Genomic DNA, 18,501 nt, shown 5'->3' with positions numbered 1-18,501 from the left:
CTTGAGGTGCTTCAGTAGGATAGCATACTTGTACGGCTACATCAGCTACATCGGACATCATTGTCTCTAAGCACATTCGTAGCTCCGTGTACTGTGCTCTGTTCTCGTGGGTGAAGTCCGGAAACGTCGGTGTGCCAATGTATGATGCCATGGATGGCTGGCACATCGGTGAGCGTTGGAAGAGAGGCCTCCTAGGCGAGTCTCCTCTTACGCCTCTTGGTGGGCTGGTACCTGCTGGGTACCATGGCCCGCGTATCCAGGTGCTGTTCCTCGGGGCTGGTCGTGCGTCAAGCTCACCCGTGAATTGAGTCGGGGGTCTGTAGCGCAGAGCCGCGGGGGTAGAGCCTGGGCTGTACTGAACCTCCTGGTCCTGTGGAGTACTGTGCTGCTGTCGGGCTTGACTCTCCTCCTCTCCCTCTTCTTCTTCCTCTGGCAGGTCCTCTAGGATCCTGTAGTCGTCTATTTAGACTCTCCGCGGTGTAGACCGTTTCTTCCTTGTAGCTGGGTCTCACTTGGACCGGTCGGGGAAGGGGTTCGGAGGGGGGTATAGGCTCTCTCTGGTGGTCGGGCTCAGGGTCGCTTGATCGGGTAGGGGAGGGTGCCCTTGACCCTTGTCTTGACGAGGCCCTGGAACCCTGTGCGGAGGGAGGGGGTGTTGCCCTGGTGATCAGCTGCTCCATTATCTGCGCTTGTAATCGGTCGCGCTCGGCTTCGCGCTTGGTGAGAGCGAGGTCGCGCTCTGCTTCTCTTTGGGCACCGGCAGCGGCGCGCTGGGCTTCGGCGGCGGCGCGCTGGGCTTCAACCCGGTCCCTTACCATATTCTCTTCCGTCTGAAGGCGTCTAATCTCTAGACGTATACGATCTTCGTCGCTCCGTTGCTGCGCTTGAAGGCGTTCTCTTTCCATGGAAGAATGTTCGCGCTCACTAAGCGTCTGTGCTTGGAGTCGATCGCGCTCTGTTGAGGCTGCCAGGCTGGCGAGGAATGCCTGTGCCAGCATCTTGTCCGCCTCGCTGGGGGAAGACGTTGAGGTGATCCGCTCCTGGCAGTACTCGTTGGAGATCTGTTCTCCTGTGGCGAGTCCTGGAGATCCATCTCCGGGGTGCTCGCCTCTTCTTGTAGCGGGTCGAGTTCCATCCCTGGAGGGCTGTCTTTATCCTGGAGCTCTCCGGGGACTACTTCTTCGGTCTTGGCGGGGGGTAAAGTCATGTCGGGTCCCTCCTGGTCCCTACCGTGAGCTTGGTCAGTTACGTTAGAACCCACTAGGGCCTCTATTGGCGGGGTAACCTGGTCGATAGGGTCGGACATCATTTTACTATCTACTTTTTCCGCGTTTACCGTCTGTAGAAAGCTAGGTAGTATATTGGCAACGTAATCCTCTAAGTACTGAGGTGTCTGCCGTCTACGCTGCGGGCGATCTACTTTAGGAGAACCGTTTTGTGGAGTGTTCATCATTGGCCATGTCAATATTAATACCACTATATTAATATTACACTAGTTACCCTCCGGCTCGAAGGACCAATTGTAACTGAGGGGTACAATTCCCTGACTGTATTGATATGTAGTATGGTATCATTAAACCACTACCGTCTTATGTACTTTAATTACTGTTCATACAGTACATGATATATAAATATGATGAACACTTCCCACAATGAATCGGTTCCACACAAAGTTGTAATTAAGTATTTATTGCAGCAAAAGGTACATAATATACTTCTCTATTTTACTTTGAATGCACTTATAAGGCAAAGGAATGTGCGTAGGCAAATCAATAATGAATGTCCATTCTCTCGTTACGCAGGAGGTAATTATACAACCTGAATCTTAGGGAATTATATCTATGGTACACCATAGGTCCCCCCGGTTGTAAGCCAGCAGGGGTAGAGGATCTGTCGGTAGTAGAGCCTGGGTCAACGATGATAAGGAGACTCCGAGTACGGGAGACGGTGCAATAAGATCTTGATCCACAGACGAATACAGCTGTTCTCCGTAGCCTGTAGATCCACAGGGAAGAAAGCTAGCCTGCCTCAGGCTCTCTGAGGCGCAGACTCGACGTGGCTCCTCACAGGGTAAATCCCACACACGTGTAGGCGTCGGCGATTCTCCGCTCCATTAATCACAGGACCAAAAGCAAATATAATCCAGCCGCAAAGGGCTATGTAGTCGTCGGGTAGATTAATCCAGTGTACATGTCCACACGGTTCTCGTCTAGGGCTCCTCGGGTGAAAGCGCCATGAAAGCAGCCCAGCTTGGATAAGCTCTCTAGCTGATACGAGGAAGCGTTGGTGATGCTGGTCACTGTAGAACTTTAGCCGCACGATACACTATACACAAATAGACTATTACTGACTTAATAGAAATATGTCGCACTCGACGTATAGCGCCAAACTCTGACACTTCAGTTATTAATTCGCACGCGGTCTCAATGCTCTATTTGGGGCCAAACAGGCCATACTTCACCGCACGTTGTATCGTGGGTGAGGCTTCAACTTATTGGGTAACATACTTCTGTATTCACCTGCGCCATATTTATATGCACGGCGAACAATCTAGTGCCAACCTCATTTCTGTCTCGTATTCTTGGGCAAGGCCGGGCATGTACAGACATGTCTTGACGGTGGCTTTGAACCTGACTCTGGAGGCATGGCCTTGGCGCCTGTGGACCGCTGTCCAATAGGAGAATGAAATATTATGGTCTGTACTAGGCTAAAGGGATATTCCGTGTATATGTACAAGGAATATACAAGGGATATCAAACGATATACAAATATTATGCAATATATATCAATCAATAAATATATATATTCGGTTTAATCTGATCCTTTGTAACAGTTAGAGTTAGTGTTAGTGTTAGTGTTAGAGTTAGAGTTAGTGTTAGTGTTAGTGTTAGAGTTAGTGTTAGTGTTAGAGTTAGTGTTAGAGTTAGTGTTAGTGTTAGTGTTAGAGTTAGTGTTAGTGTTAGTGTTAGTGTTAGTGTTAGAGTTAGTGTTCGTGTTCGTGTTAGTGTTAGTGTTAGTGTTAGAGTTAGTGTTAGTGTTAGTGTTAGTGTTAGAGTTAGAGTTAGTGTTAGTGTTAGTGTTAGAGTTAGTGTTAGTGTTAGAGTTAGTGTTAGGGTTAGAGTTAGTGTTAGGGTTAGTGTTAGTGTTAGAGTTAGTGTTAGTGTTAGTGTTAGAGTTAGAGTTAGTGTTAGTGTTAGAGTTAGTGGTAGTGTTAGTGTTAGTGTTAGAGTTAGAGTTAGTGTTAGAGTTAGTGTTAGTGTTAGAGTTAGTGTTAGAGTTAGTGTTAGTGTTAGCGTTAGAGTTAGAGTTAGTGTTAGTGTTAGTGTTAGAGTTAGCGTTAGAGTTAGTGTTAGCGTTAGAGTTAGTGTTAGAGTTAGTGTTAGTGTTAGAGTTAGTGTTAGTGTTAGCGTTAGAGTTAGTGTTAGAGTTAGAGTTAGTGTTAGAGTTAGAGTTAGTGTTAGCGTTAGAGTTAGTGTTAGAGTTAGTGTTAGAGTTAGTGTTAGTGTTAGTGTTAGAGTTAGCGTTAGAGTTAGTGTTAGTGTTAGAGTTAGTGTTAGAGTTAGTGTTAGTGTTAGAGTTAGTGTTAGCGTTAGAGTTAGTGTTAGAGTTAGAGTTAGTGTTAGAGTTAGTGTTAGAGTTAGAGTTAGAGTTAGTGTTAGTGTTAGTGTTAGTGTTAGAGTTAGTGTTAGAGTTAGTGTTAGTGTTAGAGTTAGAGTTAGTGTTAGTGTTAGAGTTAGTGTTAGAGTTAGAGTTAGTATTAGTGTTAGTGTTAGAGTTAGTGTTAGAGTTAGGGTTAGGGTTAGTGTTAGAGTTAGTGTTAGGGTTAGAGTTAGTGTTAGGGTTAGTGTTAGTGTTAGAGTTAGTGTTAGTGTTAGTGTTAGAGTTAGAGTTAGTGTTAGTGTTAGAGTTAGTGGTAGTGTTAGTGTTAGAGTTAGAGTTAGTGTTAGCGTTAGAGTTAGTGTTAGAGTTAGTGTTAGTGTTAGAGTTAGCGTTAGAGTTAGTGTTAGCGTTAGAGTTAGTGTTAGAGTTAGTGTTAGAGTTAGTGTTAGCGTTAGAGTTAGTATTAGAGTTAGAGTTAGTGTTAGAGTTAGTGTTAGAGTTAGAGTTAGTGTTATTGTTAGTGTTAGTGTTATAGTTAGTGTTAGTGTTAGAGTTAGTGTTAGTGTTAGAGTTAGAGTTAGTGTTAGAGTTAGAGTTAGTGTTAGTGTTAGAGTTAGTGTTAGCGTTAGAGTTACTGTTAGAGTTAGTGTTAGTGTTAGAGTTAGTGTTAGTGTTAGAGTTAGTGTTAGCGTTAGAGTTAGTGTTAGAGTTAGTGTTAGTGTTAGTGTTAGTGTTAGCGTTAGAGTTAGTGTTAGTGTTAGAGTTAATGTTAGAGTTAGTGTTAGTGTTAGTGTTAGAGTTAATGTTAGCGTTAGTGTTAGTGTTAGCGTTAGAGTTAGTGTTAGTGTTAGAGTTAATGTTAGAGTTAGTGTTAGTGTTAGTGTTAGAGTTAGAGTTAGTGTTAGCGTTAGTGTTAGAGTTAGGGTTAGTGTTAGTGTTAGTGTTAGTGTTAGTGTTAGCGTTAGAGTTAGTGTTAGAGTTAGTGTTAGTGTTAGTGTTAGTGTTAATGTTAGTGTTAGAGTTAGAGTTAGTGTTAGTGTTAGAGTTAGAGTTAGTGTTAGCGTTAGAGTTAGTGTTAGAGTTAGTGTTAGTGTTACTGTTAGTGTTAGAGTTAGTGTTAGAGTTAGTGTTAGTGTTAGGGTTAGTGTTAGTGTTAGTGTTACAGTTAGAGTTAGGGTTAGTGTTAGTGTTAGTGTTAGTGTTAGAGTTAGTGTTAGAGTTAGTGTTAGAGTTAGAGTTAGTGTTAGTGTTAGAGTTAGTGTTAGTGTTAGAGTTAATGTTAGTGTTAGTGTTAGAGTTAGAGTTAGTGTTAGAGTTAGTGTTAGTGTTAGAGTTAATGTTAGTGTTAGTGTTAGAGTTAGAGTTAGTGTTAGTGTTAGTGTTAGAGTTAGTGTTAGTGTTAGTGTTAGAGTTAGTATTAGAGACATATACAGACAGGTTGGTTAACACAGACAAACATTCAGACACACAGGGTTATGGACAGACAGGCAGACAGACTATGGGACATTGGGACAGACTCAGACAGAATATGCACACACACACACACACACACACACACACACACACACACACACACACACACACACACAAACACAAGCCGTCCGACTGGCCGAGCACATAATGAAAAGCATAAAATGAAGACAGAGAGTCAGAGAGACAGACAGACGGACAGATGGCATACCTGGTGTAAAAGACCAAAGGGGAGGGAACAGGTGATGGTGTTTTTCAGGGAGGGCAGACGGGGGTGAAGGAATTATGTTCTTTTTTTCTTCTATTGATCCTCCTCTCATTAACACAGAGCCCTTTGCACCTTCCCAGGGGCATCTGGAGAGGTAATTAAAACCAAGGGGTAATTAAACAGGTCCAGTTGGCGAGTGTGTGCGTGTATGTGTGTGTAAAGTGTGTATTACACCAGGTTAGGGACTACACCGGAGGTGATATTATATCCCAGCATAGAATTAAAATGGCAGCCTGCCAAACGTACTTCATTACAGCGCGCTGGCTATCGACGGTGGATATTGACATTTCCACAAAAGGCTTTAGGATATTATTAAAACGCTCCGGGACGGGCTATGATAGCGTTGTCTAGCCTCTTAACAGGCGCCCCAAAAGGTGGCCATTTTAGTTTTCGTTTTTGAGGACTGCATACAAAATACTATATTTTATACTTATAGCACATGCATACACCTGGTCTCTTTTAAAAGATAACATTCTGAAGTTTCGGATACAATAAAGAAAAATAGTGGTGCGGCATAGCTCAACATATCAAACCAATTGTTCATTTTGTGATAAAGGCACCAAATTTGGCAGATGTGTTGATAGATATATTGGGAACAAAACTGGATATTGGGGCGTTACAAACTAGCACCCTGGTGGCCGTGGCAGGCATTTTTCAAAATGGCCACCAGCGCTTGGTCAAACTTTCCTATCCCATTGGATTTGCATGCAATAACGGGTATAATCTAGATCCCACTAACCCTGATAACCAAATAAAATACTCACTCACCATTCTAAGGACATTTACAAACATTTTTGTAATTTCATTATATTAATAATATATAGTGGCATGAATCAGTAAAACAGTTATCGTAGCAGGCTGCTTAAAGACGTAATTTCCTATATTATAGCATACTAAAGTGCAAATGTTATTTATTTAAGTACAGTGTATGAGGTATAAGCTGGCCCCAAGCTTACATTGCAAAAGCAAAGAAATAATTAAAATGTAAATATTTTTTTTATATATATTATTATTATTATATATATTTTTTTACCACATGGTGGTGCTGGCGATGAAGAGAACTCTGTGAATCAGAGTGTGGACAAAATGTCCTGGGCTGCATACCATGCAAGTCAACAGCTTGCTGGAAGAAAAGTAATCTGCCCATGTGCCCTACTACCCCTGTTCTACGAGAGTGCCCACACAGTGGCAATGATCAAACACTCCATGGATGTAGTCAGAAATGCAGTTCAACGTCTGAATTCTGGGCAGACACCAGTAGTAACATTTGATCAACCCCTGTATGCTATTGCCAAGCAGATCCAGTGGAAGTGGCCAGAGATGTATGGGGAAGACAAATTTGTTGTGATGTTTGGCGGCCTGCATATAGAGATGGCAGCTCTGAAGACCCTGGGTGATTGGTTGAAAGGCAGTGGCTGGGTTGAAGCACTGGTACAAGTAGAGATCACAACAGCAGGCACTGCTGACTCCTTGCGTGCAGCACATGTTGCTCGCACCTGACGTGCCCACCAAGTCACAGTGGCTGCACTATAATGTCCTGCAGGACCAAAATGGCAGCGTCAACATTAGCTGCCTGGAGTTTGTTTACCTCGTCGTGAAGTTTTGAAAGTGCGACCCCAGTGTTCGCGTGTGGTGGAATGTACACTCCGATGAGGATGATGGACGTTAACTCTCTTGGGAGGAAGAAGGGTCGACATTTTATCGTGATAAACTCCAGGTCTGGGGAGCAGTGGTTAGACAGTTCCTTTGTGTTGCCTAAATCGCACCACTCCTTGTTTATCATGAAGGCAATGCCGCCTCCTCTCGTCTTTAGTGACCCTTCTGCCGTCCGGTCTTTGCGGAGAACGAAGAAGTGGTCTGCCGGTTCTATCGCGTGATTCGGGACATCTGGACTCAGCCAAGTTTCTGTGAAACAGAGGACGTTACAATCCCGAATGTCCCTCTGGAATTGGATCCTTGCTCTGATGTCGTCCAATTTGTTTCCTATCGATTGCACATTGGCCAACAATATGCTGGGCAATGTGGTTCTGTGTCGTTTGGACCTCAGTCTGTTCCGGACCCCGGCTCTCTTTCCTCGTCTTCGCGGCGGCTTCTGGTGGTCTTGGCCATGGCCGGCATAACAAAGGATCTCGGCGGGCCATTTCTGCTGTTCAGCGATCCGATCCAGAGAGCAATCCAAACAGTAAGTTTTTCTTAATCCAATGTCAATGATTGACTGACGGTCATACACATATAATGCACCAACAGTTGGTGCAAATAAAACTCCTAATACTATAAAAATTAACAAAATAAAGCACAGTCTCGTCGGAGCGATCAGAAAGGCAGCCATCAGAGCAGCGCCAGTTAAAAAGGTGCTGCCGAATTTCTATCAGCATGTGACCTGTCCCACCAGAGGCGAGAACATATTAGACCATGTATACTCGCAATTTAAGAATGGGTACAAGTCACAGGCTCTTAGTCCATTCGGTAAAAGCGATCACGCCGCCATTTTTCTTTTGCCTAAGTACAAACAGAGTCTCAAGCGAACGCCGGTGGTCTCGCGAGAGGTTAAGCGTTGGGCCGTGACGTCAGTGGAGTCACTCCAAGCAGTGCTGGGAAGCACAGAATGGAGTGTATTCCGTGATAACACAGCCAATATTAACGAATACACCGAAACGGTGATTGACTATGTCTGTACTCAGGTAGAAGTAATAATCCCCTCCACCAAAATTAATATCTACCCAAATCAAAAGCCCTGGGTAGACAAATCCGTCCGTGAGGCTCTGAAAGTGCGCACATCAGCATACAACACCGGGCTGGTGACAGGCAACATGGAAGAACACAAGATGGCAAGATACAACGTCAGGAGAGCAGTAATAGAGGCAAAACGGCGTTACAGGGATAAAGTTGAACTTCAGTTTGAACAGGCTGACTCTAGAGGCATGTGGCAGGGCCTCAGAACAATGACAGACTACAAAGGAACCCCCCTCAAACTGAACAGTGACATCTCCTTAGCAAATGATCTCAACTCCTTCTATGCGAGGTTTGAGGCTGTGAATAACAACACCAGCCTACAAACCACGGCAATGGGGGGGGGGGGTCTGCTGATGGAGACTCAGTGTTCAGGGTAACAGAGCATGAGGTGAGACGGATCTTTAAAAAAGTGGATATCAGGAAGGCAGCAGGACCGGACGGCATCCCCGGCCGCGTCCTAAAAGTCTGTGCCGACCAACTGGCCCCGGTATTCACTGACATCTTCAACCTGTCCTTGGAACAGGCCGTCATCCCCACCTGTCTGAAGAAGTCCACCATCATCCCTGTACCCAAAAAATCTACGCCCGCTTGCCTCAACGACTACCGCCCTGTAGCCCTCACCTCCATAGCCATGAAGTGCTTTGAGAAGCTAGTGAAGGGCTACATCTGTTCCTCCCTCCCCATCAACCTGGACCCTCTGCAATTTGCATATCGCCCCAACAGGTCCACGGAGGACGCCATAGCCCATGTGCTGCACACAGCAGCATCACATCTGGACAAGAGGCAGAGGAACTATGTGAGAATGCTGTTCATCGACTACAGCTCAGCATTCAATACCATAGTCCCCTCCAAACTCATAGCCAAGCTCAGGGACCTGGGCTTGAACTATGACCTGTGCCAGTGGGTCCTGGACTTCCTGACGGGCAGACCCCAGGTGGTAAGAGCCGGCAACTGCACCTCCTCATCCATCACGCTCAACATAGGGGCCCCCCAGGGCTGTGTTCTGAGCCCCCTCCTCTACTCCCTGTACACACATGACTGCGTAGCACAGCGGAACAACAACACCATCATCAAATTTGCTGATGACACAGTAGTGGTGGGCCTGATCTCTGCCAACGACGAAAGGGCCTACCTGGAAGAGGTAGAGAACCTGTCACAGTGGTGTCAGGAGAACTGCCTCTCCCTGAACGTCAGCAAAACAAAAGAGATGATTGTGGACTTCAGGAGGTCGGGGGTCAAGGACTACAGCCCCCTCAGCATCGACGGGGCACCAGTTGAGAGAGTGAACAGTTTCAAGTACCTCGGAGCCCACATATCCGAGGACTTGACATGGACCACACACATTGACAGTGTTGTGAAGAAGGCACGACAACGCCTCTACTTCCTCAGGCGCCTAAGGAAGTTCCAAGTCAGTCAGAAGATCCTTAGGAACTTCTACTCATGTACAATAGAGAGCATCCTGACCGGCAACATCACCTCCTGGTTTGGGAATAGCACTGCACAAGACCGTAGCAGACTACAAAGAGTGACACGTTCAGCCGAACGCACAATTAGAGGGGGGCTTCCCACCCTCCAGAACATTTACAACAAGCGGGGCAAGGGGAAGGCTAAGAGAATTATTAAGGACTCGAGCCACCCGAACAACTGCCTCTTTGAACTGCTGCCGTCAGGCAAGCGATACCGGAGTCTTATGGCGAGCACAGAAAGACTCAGAAGGAGCTTCTATCCCCAGGCCATCAGGCTGCTAAACGAACAATAATCGCTAAACGAACAATAATCACTATGCAACAACCATCAAATGCACACAGCACACACACCCACACGCACACACTCACTCAAACAAACAACACACTGCAGCACCCACTCTCCACACTTTAGATCACACAAACACACTTACACTTTATATTTATTGATAAAGGATTTGCACTACAACTCGTACACCTACTGTGAATTGTACCTAAACTGCACCTCGTCCATTTATGCCTTGCACTATATAGTATTGTATATTAGTACACTGCACAGTATTGTATATTGTATGGTAACTACGTCTACGAACATTGTACATATGTCTAAACTGAACACTGTGACCTCTTTTTTTACTTCTAATTTTTACTATGTCTTTATTTCATACTTATCTTGTCATGCACAGTCTCTGGAGCGCAACAGTAAGAAGCATTTTGTACAAAAGTATTCTGTACTTCTGTATGACAACTATTAAAGAAACTTGAACTTGAAACAGTATCGGGCCTACAATAACCGTGATACAGATACAGAAGATGCGCCTTTGGGGTTTGATGAATGGTGCTCAAGGAGGGAGGAGAGCTGCGCTCAATTCCAGTACTGGGCAACAGTCATGGCATTGGAGCTGTGTTTACTGGTCTATGTGAGATACCTGCGGCAGTCCTTCAGCATTTACCTCGATGCTCTGACAGAACTCGTCCCCTGGTTCTTTGCTCTGGACCATACAAACTATGCGCGCTGGATCTTCGTGACATGACTGAACTACCAACAAGACACGCAGATGTTGCCAGAGAATTGAATGTAGGCAATTTCACCATTCAGAAGACCAATCAGGTCTTCTCGCCAATCCCCATTGATCAAGCACATGAGCAAAATAATGCTTGCATCAAGAGTGATGGAGGGGCGGTAGGTCTTCCAGACAACCCTAGTGCCCTCAGACGGTGGATGGTAGCTGGCCCTGAGGTTGGAGTGCTGATTGAGGACTTTGAAGATGCTCACCAGCTCATGGGAAGACAAGATGGGGTGTTCCACCATGATCAGACAGCAAGTGTGCAGAAAGCATTTAGAAAAGATGTCTGCTCGCTCGTCAATGTAATGGAAGAACTGGGCAACCCATTCGAAGAGGAGAGTGAAGACCTGCTTGTCCTTTACAGCAAAGAGATTGCAGATCCATCGGCAGTGGAGACTGTTAAGAACGCACAGAAGATTGGCCAACAACAGTTCCAAGCATTCACAAAGGAATGTATTGTGGAGAGAACAAAACCCATTGATGACACAATCCACCGCAACCGGTTGAAACTGTTTGTTGGCTCAACGCCAAAGACAGCAAGTAAGGAGAAGCAGCAGCTGACATCAATGAAAAGTGATGTTGAGTTGTTTTCACGACTCTACATTAGCTGTCAAACAAGAGATGGAAACCTGGAAGACTTCTTCCAGCATGAGAACCAAGCTGTGAGAATGGGTTTTAAGCAGAGCCCAATCGCTGAACACAGGAGAGGAGAATGGAGCGTTTCAGGTTGTTTTAATGGTATTCCCAAGTAGGCAAGAATTACATCCAGAAATGTACAACAGATATGAATTGGGGATAAAGGGAGCAGGTGCACTCCAGTGCTACTGCAGACGGAAGACACAGGTCCGTGTTGAGAGAGGGAGCAGGAACTCCTTGGTAGGCTCCAGGGGGTCCAGACAGGGACACGCTGGCACAGAGGTCCTGGGCACAAGAGAGGAAAGTTAGAACAGGGAATAATCACACAGGGATGCCTAGCAGGTCTTCGGACTGAGGCGTCGTACAGAGGTAATGATACTAACACCACCACGACTTCTGGTCAGCGTCATCCGGTTGAAGTAGGGTCCTCATCATCAGGGGATGGGATACAGCTGTGAGGAGTGAGGTGCCTGACAGCGTGTGAATCAGAGGATGAGGTGCAGCTGGGTTGAGTGATGGGAGGTGAAGGGATGCTGACCATAAAAGGGTGTGAGGCTTCCGTGGTGGATGGACGGGAGGATGAAGAGGAGTGCGTGGTGAATGTGAGGGGAGAAGGAGGAGGGGTGAAGTACGCTCTCGCTGTGATTATGACACAAGCATGGCCACCAGCACTCTCTGATGGAGGTAGATTACGACTTGTGACCAAGAGTGACCTTCTGAAATGCCTGGAGGACCTGTCTCCAGCTCAGACTAAAGCCCCTGCTGCTACCTGTGTAGTTCTTGATGGAGCTGCCATGATTCAGATGATGAAGCCAGCAGGTGCCAAGACATTTGATGAATATGCCCAGCAGGTTTTCATCCCATATATCTATTCTCAGTTGTGCAGTGTTTCACCCCCCCCCCCCCCCCCCCCACTCCCAGTCCACCAAATGGACCAAAGGAGATCCCAGATGATGAAATGCACATTATTGAGAGGTTTGTCATACTTCTATTTGACAGAACCAGCACCTGCACCAAGGTGAACCAGGCAAGAAGGAAACTCTTTCCACGTAAAAGCTTGGCACAGAAAATTCTGCCTACCTGGTCGAGCACGTCAAGAGAGCAGTCTACCAGGGTGGTCACATCTGGGGGAAGACACTGCTTCCAGACTCTGTGCTGCCATCACCAATTGACTGGGGGTGGGTGAAGACAGAAGGAATGTATGAGCCCCACTGGACGACATTGCCACAAGCATCACAATCCTGCCACGTGCTGATCTCTTGTGGCTGCAAGAGTGGTTGCAAAAAGCGCTGCAGGTGCAAGAAGGCTGCATTTCATTTATATATATATTACATATTTTCATTCAATGGTTCTTTCCCACATCACATACTGTTTTATAACCTGGTCCAATTCACATTCCACCATTCTGAAACCACTTCAATCACTATACAAACAAGCAATACAAATTCTAGACAAGAAACCATTCAGGTACCATCATTGTCACATTCTAAAAAAATATAATCTACTCAGTTGGGAAAACCTGACTCTATATCAAAACGTCTGTCTAGTTTTTAAAATAAAGTGTGGATTGGCTCCTCCTCCTTTGTCCGGTTTCAGCAACCTCAAGTATGCCTCAACCAGGAACACTAGAGGTGCGGCAAGGGGGGACTGTACAATCCCTTTAAAAAAAAAGTGTATTTGGCCAGGCCGTCTTTTCATACAGAGCATCCCACCAATGGAACTAAATTCCTCAAACAATTAGTGTCCACATCATACCATTCATTCAAGTGCAGGGTTAGGGAATGGCTCATTGAAAACCAGCACTGTCAACACTGAGGTGTCTGTGTGTGTATGTGTGTGTCGATATGGTGCGTCTGTCTATGTCTGGGTCTCTTAATATGTCATGATGTGCTCTGTCCTTGTGTCCATGACTGTATTGTGACCTATATCCTGTAACGCTTGATGTGCTATTGAAGTTGAGAACACAGTTAGCACACAAGGGAGAAGGAATGTAGGCAGAGACGAGGAGCGATGCTTGAAGAAGGGTGTTTACTTCTTATCCAAATGTAAATACAAAACAACACTACTAATAACACAACGACGGAAAACAAGAAAACGACAGAAGTATACAGGACTCACTAGACATCAACGGGGAAGGCAGGCACGACTCAGGGAACACAGAGGATACTGGAGGAATGTCGCCACAAGGAAGGGAGGACAGACAGACACCTAAATACCCACACTAATTGATAATCAACAACACCTGGCCAACACAGAATCACAACATACACAATGACAGTAAAGCAATGACAAACTAAACAACAACTAGACACTACGGCAATGACACACAACAACACAACAGGGAAGTATCATCACACATAGACAGGGGTGGCCCAAGACAATAAAAATTAGACACTATATCTATAACTTGGAACCACAGTAGAATGGCCACCTGTACCAACAGGTTAGTCTGGCCACTAGAGGGTAGGAGACCAATGTCAGGAGGAGAGCAATGTCCAATGTTATTCTCCTGCCGGTCAGCAGGACCGGCCCTTGGGTCGTAACAGTATCCCTATCCTATGTCTATGTGCTTTTGTTGTGTTTTTATTCTAATGTTATTTATCTTGATTTTATTCTGTTTTTATTGCTAACCCTTTTTTCACACGGGATTTTAGCCTGTACCTTCTGGCAGGGGGACTTTTGGCTAAAATTGGGTGCATTTACATCTGTAAAATGTTTTATTAATGTACACTGTCCCCCTTGAACAAATAAAGTAAACCTAACCTAAACCTTCAGTGTACAGGCCTCTGCTTCTGTGATTGAGAATGTGCCAGTTGAACCCTGTTGAACCATTCTTTGCTACAGTTTAATCGGGCAATAGGCCCATCACCATTTTGTGTGTGTGTGGGGGGGGGGGGGGGGGGGGGGTAGGATAAAAAGGAAAATGTTTGATACTGTTTTGTAAATTGTTGTATTTTTTTTTATATAATAATTATGAAACAATATTAATAAAACATGTTCTTCACTTTAAGTTGTATGTAAATACTATTTGTGGTGTTAAAAACATGGAAATAATAGCTTTGGTGGCCAAAGTGTTCTATGCCAGTAATCGCTGGCAGCCATTTTTGGAAATGGTTACCATGGTCACCAGAATGCCAATCTGCAATGCCCCAATATCCATATATCTTCTAAATATATTAAGCTAAATATGTACCAAATTTGGTGCTTTTATCACAAATTGAACAATAGGTTAGCTATGCCGCACCACTAAGATCACTTTTAGTGCTAATGAAATAGAGTAACATAGGTCTGAACTTGAGTTGAACTTAAACTTGTGTACTCACGTTTTTCTGTAGTAGTTGCAATATCCAAAAGTATATTTCCCAAAAATGTCATAAAAAATCTGTTTAGAAATGAGTGATTAGGAGCGATTTTGGTAAACTGTGTAAAAAGCTCTGCAGGTTTCAGTTATCTCATAGACTTCAATGCATTCAACGTCTTTTTATCTTCCTGTTTTCACTCATGACTTTTAGCCTAGATCCCTGATTCGCAGATCCCCACGTGGGGTATCATTGGAAAGCCACACTCATTGGCTACAACCCTGTCCAAATATTTTCGGGATCGCCAAATGATTGACGGAGCTAGAGCCTCGGGAGTCTGGGGGTGGTAATCTGACTCTGCGCTGTACTTTGGCGCACGCCTCACATATCGGCATGTAACTCGAGAACCGCTGAACGGATTTTGTCGCCTGACATGGCAATTGACAGGCAACAAATAGCGCTTTAATTATTATAAAAATCGACACCCGAGCCGCTAAAGGTGGGCAAAGTGGCGCATTGCGAATCGTCCTTGAGAGGGCCCACATGTGGGCCGTTGCATGTTAAGAGGTAGCCACATAAGAGGGCAAATTATATCAATCGTGCCGCAACGAGACAGGAATATATAGGGAACAGCTGTGATAATAATTCATAAAAAAAAAAAAAAAAAAAAAAAACATGATTTGAATCTCTTTTGATCTCCATGTACAGTATAGAGGATATGATCAAACACAGGACTACATTATGGGATCGATTGACTAGTTATAAATGGGAATTGATCTTAATAGCTCCTTGACAGCCGTTAATAGAAAGGCACTTTTGTGCCTTCTCCTCGCGCCACAGACACAGTGAAATAAAGCCCGCTAGCATCCTCCTTTATCTTCTTCTCCCCCGCCCAGGCAAAATGGCTGACAGTGTGCTGTTTGCTAACGATAATAGCTTACCGCTAGCGTATAAAGTCCACACTAAAGCATAGCCAATTGTTTTATATGCTCTCAGGGAACGGGTGATAAACGTTCCAGAATGGCCCATGACAGATGCCAACGCCATGTGTAAAGGCGTTTTAGAAAGTCATTAAGGCGATCCCTACTACAGTTCGCTAAGCAGGACGGCTTCATTCTGTTTATCGCTTGCACGTGGCTGCCAGGTTGGATATGTGTTGTTCTGTCTAAACTGCACCTGCCCCTGTTTTTATTTATCTCAGGTCTAAGAGTATGTGATCCAATCCAGTGAAGGAGAGCAGGCCTGGGACAGGGTAGCGTGGTGGAGTGGGGCAGAGGGGGTCCAGGGTGAGCAGGGGTCCAGGTTGACCAGGCGGGTCCAGAGAGAGAGGGCGGTGAGGGAGGGAGATAGAGAGAGGGGGGAGGGAGGGAGGGAGGGAGAGAGAGAGAGAGAGAGAGAGAGAGAGAGAGAGAGAGAGAGAGAGAGAGAGAGAGAGAGAGAGAGAGAGAGAGAGAGAGACACACACACAGCCTAGGAAAGAGAGGATGTAATGATATCAAAATAATAAAGGGACACAAAGGCTTTAGCTTTTTTTACTCTGCTATAAAATTGCATCACAATATACAATTGTATGTAATTCATGTATTATAAATTGCAGTTACAGTTTGAAATCATAACGTAATTCTATGGTCAACCTCCACCAGCTCCTGCAACATAGGTCTGATGACCCTGTATAAACTGTCTGTTAAGTGCTTGGTGCATTCATCCACAGCCTGGATTCCCCCATAGACATAGGCCATTAAGAAGCACAGATTGTTAAGAACTCCGGATGGGATAGTGCTGATTTAGAAATGTGCTCAAGCCTATCCCCAGAAGTGTCAGATCAAGAAATCATGCGTGGCTTCTTAATGAAGGCCGGCAGGGCTATTACCTCCATTAGCTGTAGTCCAACGGGACTAAAATGTCTTCATCCCGGCCCGCCAATTGGATTATATAATTTCCTACACAGCATTTCCATCAAAACCCAATCCGAAACCCAACCCATTCCCACGTCATATATTAAATAAGCCATCGGAAAAAATATATGCACGTTTTCCCGACCACCAACTACTCGCCAGCCTGAAAACTGTACTACATGTACGTGACTTCCTGTTATATTTTTGCCTGGTCTCAAAAACCTCATTACAGCTAAATCCACTGTTTCACATTTCAGAGCTCTCCCTTCTGACTGAGCGTAGTTGTTGTCATAAGCCCCTCCCCCTGTCCCTCCCCCTCCCCCGCCCCCCCAACGACCACACTGCCTCTAAATGAACACACAGTATATTACAGTCCTCCTCCTGAGCCCCGGCAAGCAAGCCACTCAAACAAGCTCTTTTCCTGACATAATTAGACTGGTGAGAAATCTCTTTAGAGCCCACTTTGTTATTGCAATGCTTCTAATGGATTCTCCACGGGTTTTGAAACCTCTTTAGAGCAAACAAACAAAATGAAAAAAGAAAAAAGAAGCTACCCTTACTGTAGCGACGGGCTGCAGTTTGACTGACTCTCCTCTAAATCCAACACTATTAGAGAAACGCTAGTATACGCTATTCAGGCGATGACTTGTCTCTGCTCCCTGTAGGCCAGTGTTAGAGGTAGAACCGTGGTCTGGTAATTGGAAGGTCCCTGGTTCGATTCTGGCTCCTCTCATCAGCGTGTCGAAGTGTCCATGAGCAAGACACTTAACCCCTAATTGCTCCCGATGAGCAGGTTGGCACCTTGCATGGTTACCTCTGCCGTCAGTGTGTGAATGTGTGAGTGAATGGGTGAACGTGAGGCATAAGATGTAAAGCACTTAGGATAAAAGCGCTGTGTAAATGCAGTCCATTTAAGACCGAGCACCCGTTGGGATGCGTTCAACGTGTACTACGGTTGTAGACATAATAATAATAATAATAATAATAATAATAATAATAATAATAATAATAATAATAATAATAATAATAATAATAATAATAATAATAATAATAATAATAATAATAATAATAATAATAATAATAATAATAATAATAATAATAATAATAATAATAATAATAATAATAATAATAATAATAATAATAATATAATAATAATAATAATAATAATAATAATAATAATAATAATAATAATAATAATAATAATAATAATAATAATAATAATAATAATAATAATAATAATAATAATAAGGCAAGACCTGTCGCAGAGGTCTTTAATTGGCATGCAACGACACTCAATGTTAGCGGCACACAGCGGTTAGTTAGCACACACACGCATGCATTGTCTTTGTAGGATCGCCGATGCGATACTCCTCTGCGCTTAACCCATCCCGTCGTCCTTCCCCCCAAGGGCAGCCGGGAGCAGACGAGGGCTGTGGCGTGAGCCACGCCCGGGGCCCATCCAAGTGCTCCTGCACGTCTTTGTCACGGACGCTACAGTGTTAGCGATCTGTTGTTTTTGCATGTTTTTCCATTGGGTTTCTCTTATCGGGGGGGGAACCCTTGCGAGCACGGGGAGAACATGCAAACTCCACACAGAAAGGCCTGGGAGATACCCCACCTGGGTACCTGGCATCATGAAAACCTGGTCCCCAAGTTGGAATCGAACCCTGGACCTTCTTGCTGTGAGGCGACAGTGTTAACCACTACACCACCGTGCCGTTCCTAGATTGTAGCGTTACTAGAGCTAGTCACAATAGACCCATTTGTTTATTTGTTTATTGTTATTTGCACTTACAAACATACATTCTGGAATAAAATAAGTAAAAGAAGAACAGTTCAAATGTGCAGGAATGGTCAAAAAGCCCAAGGGCTTATAAGCGACCTCCCCTCCCTATAACTACACAGAAAATACATTTTACTGTAGTTAGCAAAGCCCAGATACATTGCATGTTAGTCGCTAACGTTTACCACCCAGTTCTGATGCTGTGTCGTGTAAAAAGGAACATCAAATAAGACGTAGCATCAGTAGCATCAGCAGGTCAGGATGAGAAGCGTATGATTTAAGCCAAG

General features: G+C 44.7%; 1 protein-coding gene across 1 annotated transcript in view; it reads left to right on the top strand.

Annotated features, from left to right (window-relative positions):
- Nucleotides 1-18,501, top strand: part of LOC311240583 (voltage-dependent T-type calcium channel subunit alpha-1I-like) — a gene marked incomplete at its 3' end in the record, with an annotated part of 344,683 nt that overhangs the window by 276,732 nt on the left and 49,450 nt on the right.

Source organism: Notolepis coatsorum, assembly GCF_963971535.1.
Source record: "Notolepis coatsorum genome assembly, chromosome: 14".
In the NCBI taxonomy this organism is placed as follows: Eukaryota; Metazoa; Chordata; class Actinopteri; order Aulopiformes; family Paralepididae; genus Notolepis; species Notolepis coatsorum.
The sequence above is the reverse complement of the archived record's forward strand: the minus strand, read 5'-3'. Positions and strand labels throughout refer to the sequence as shown.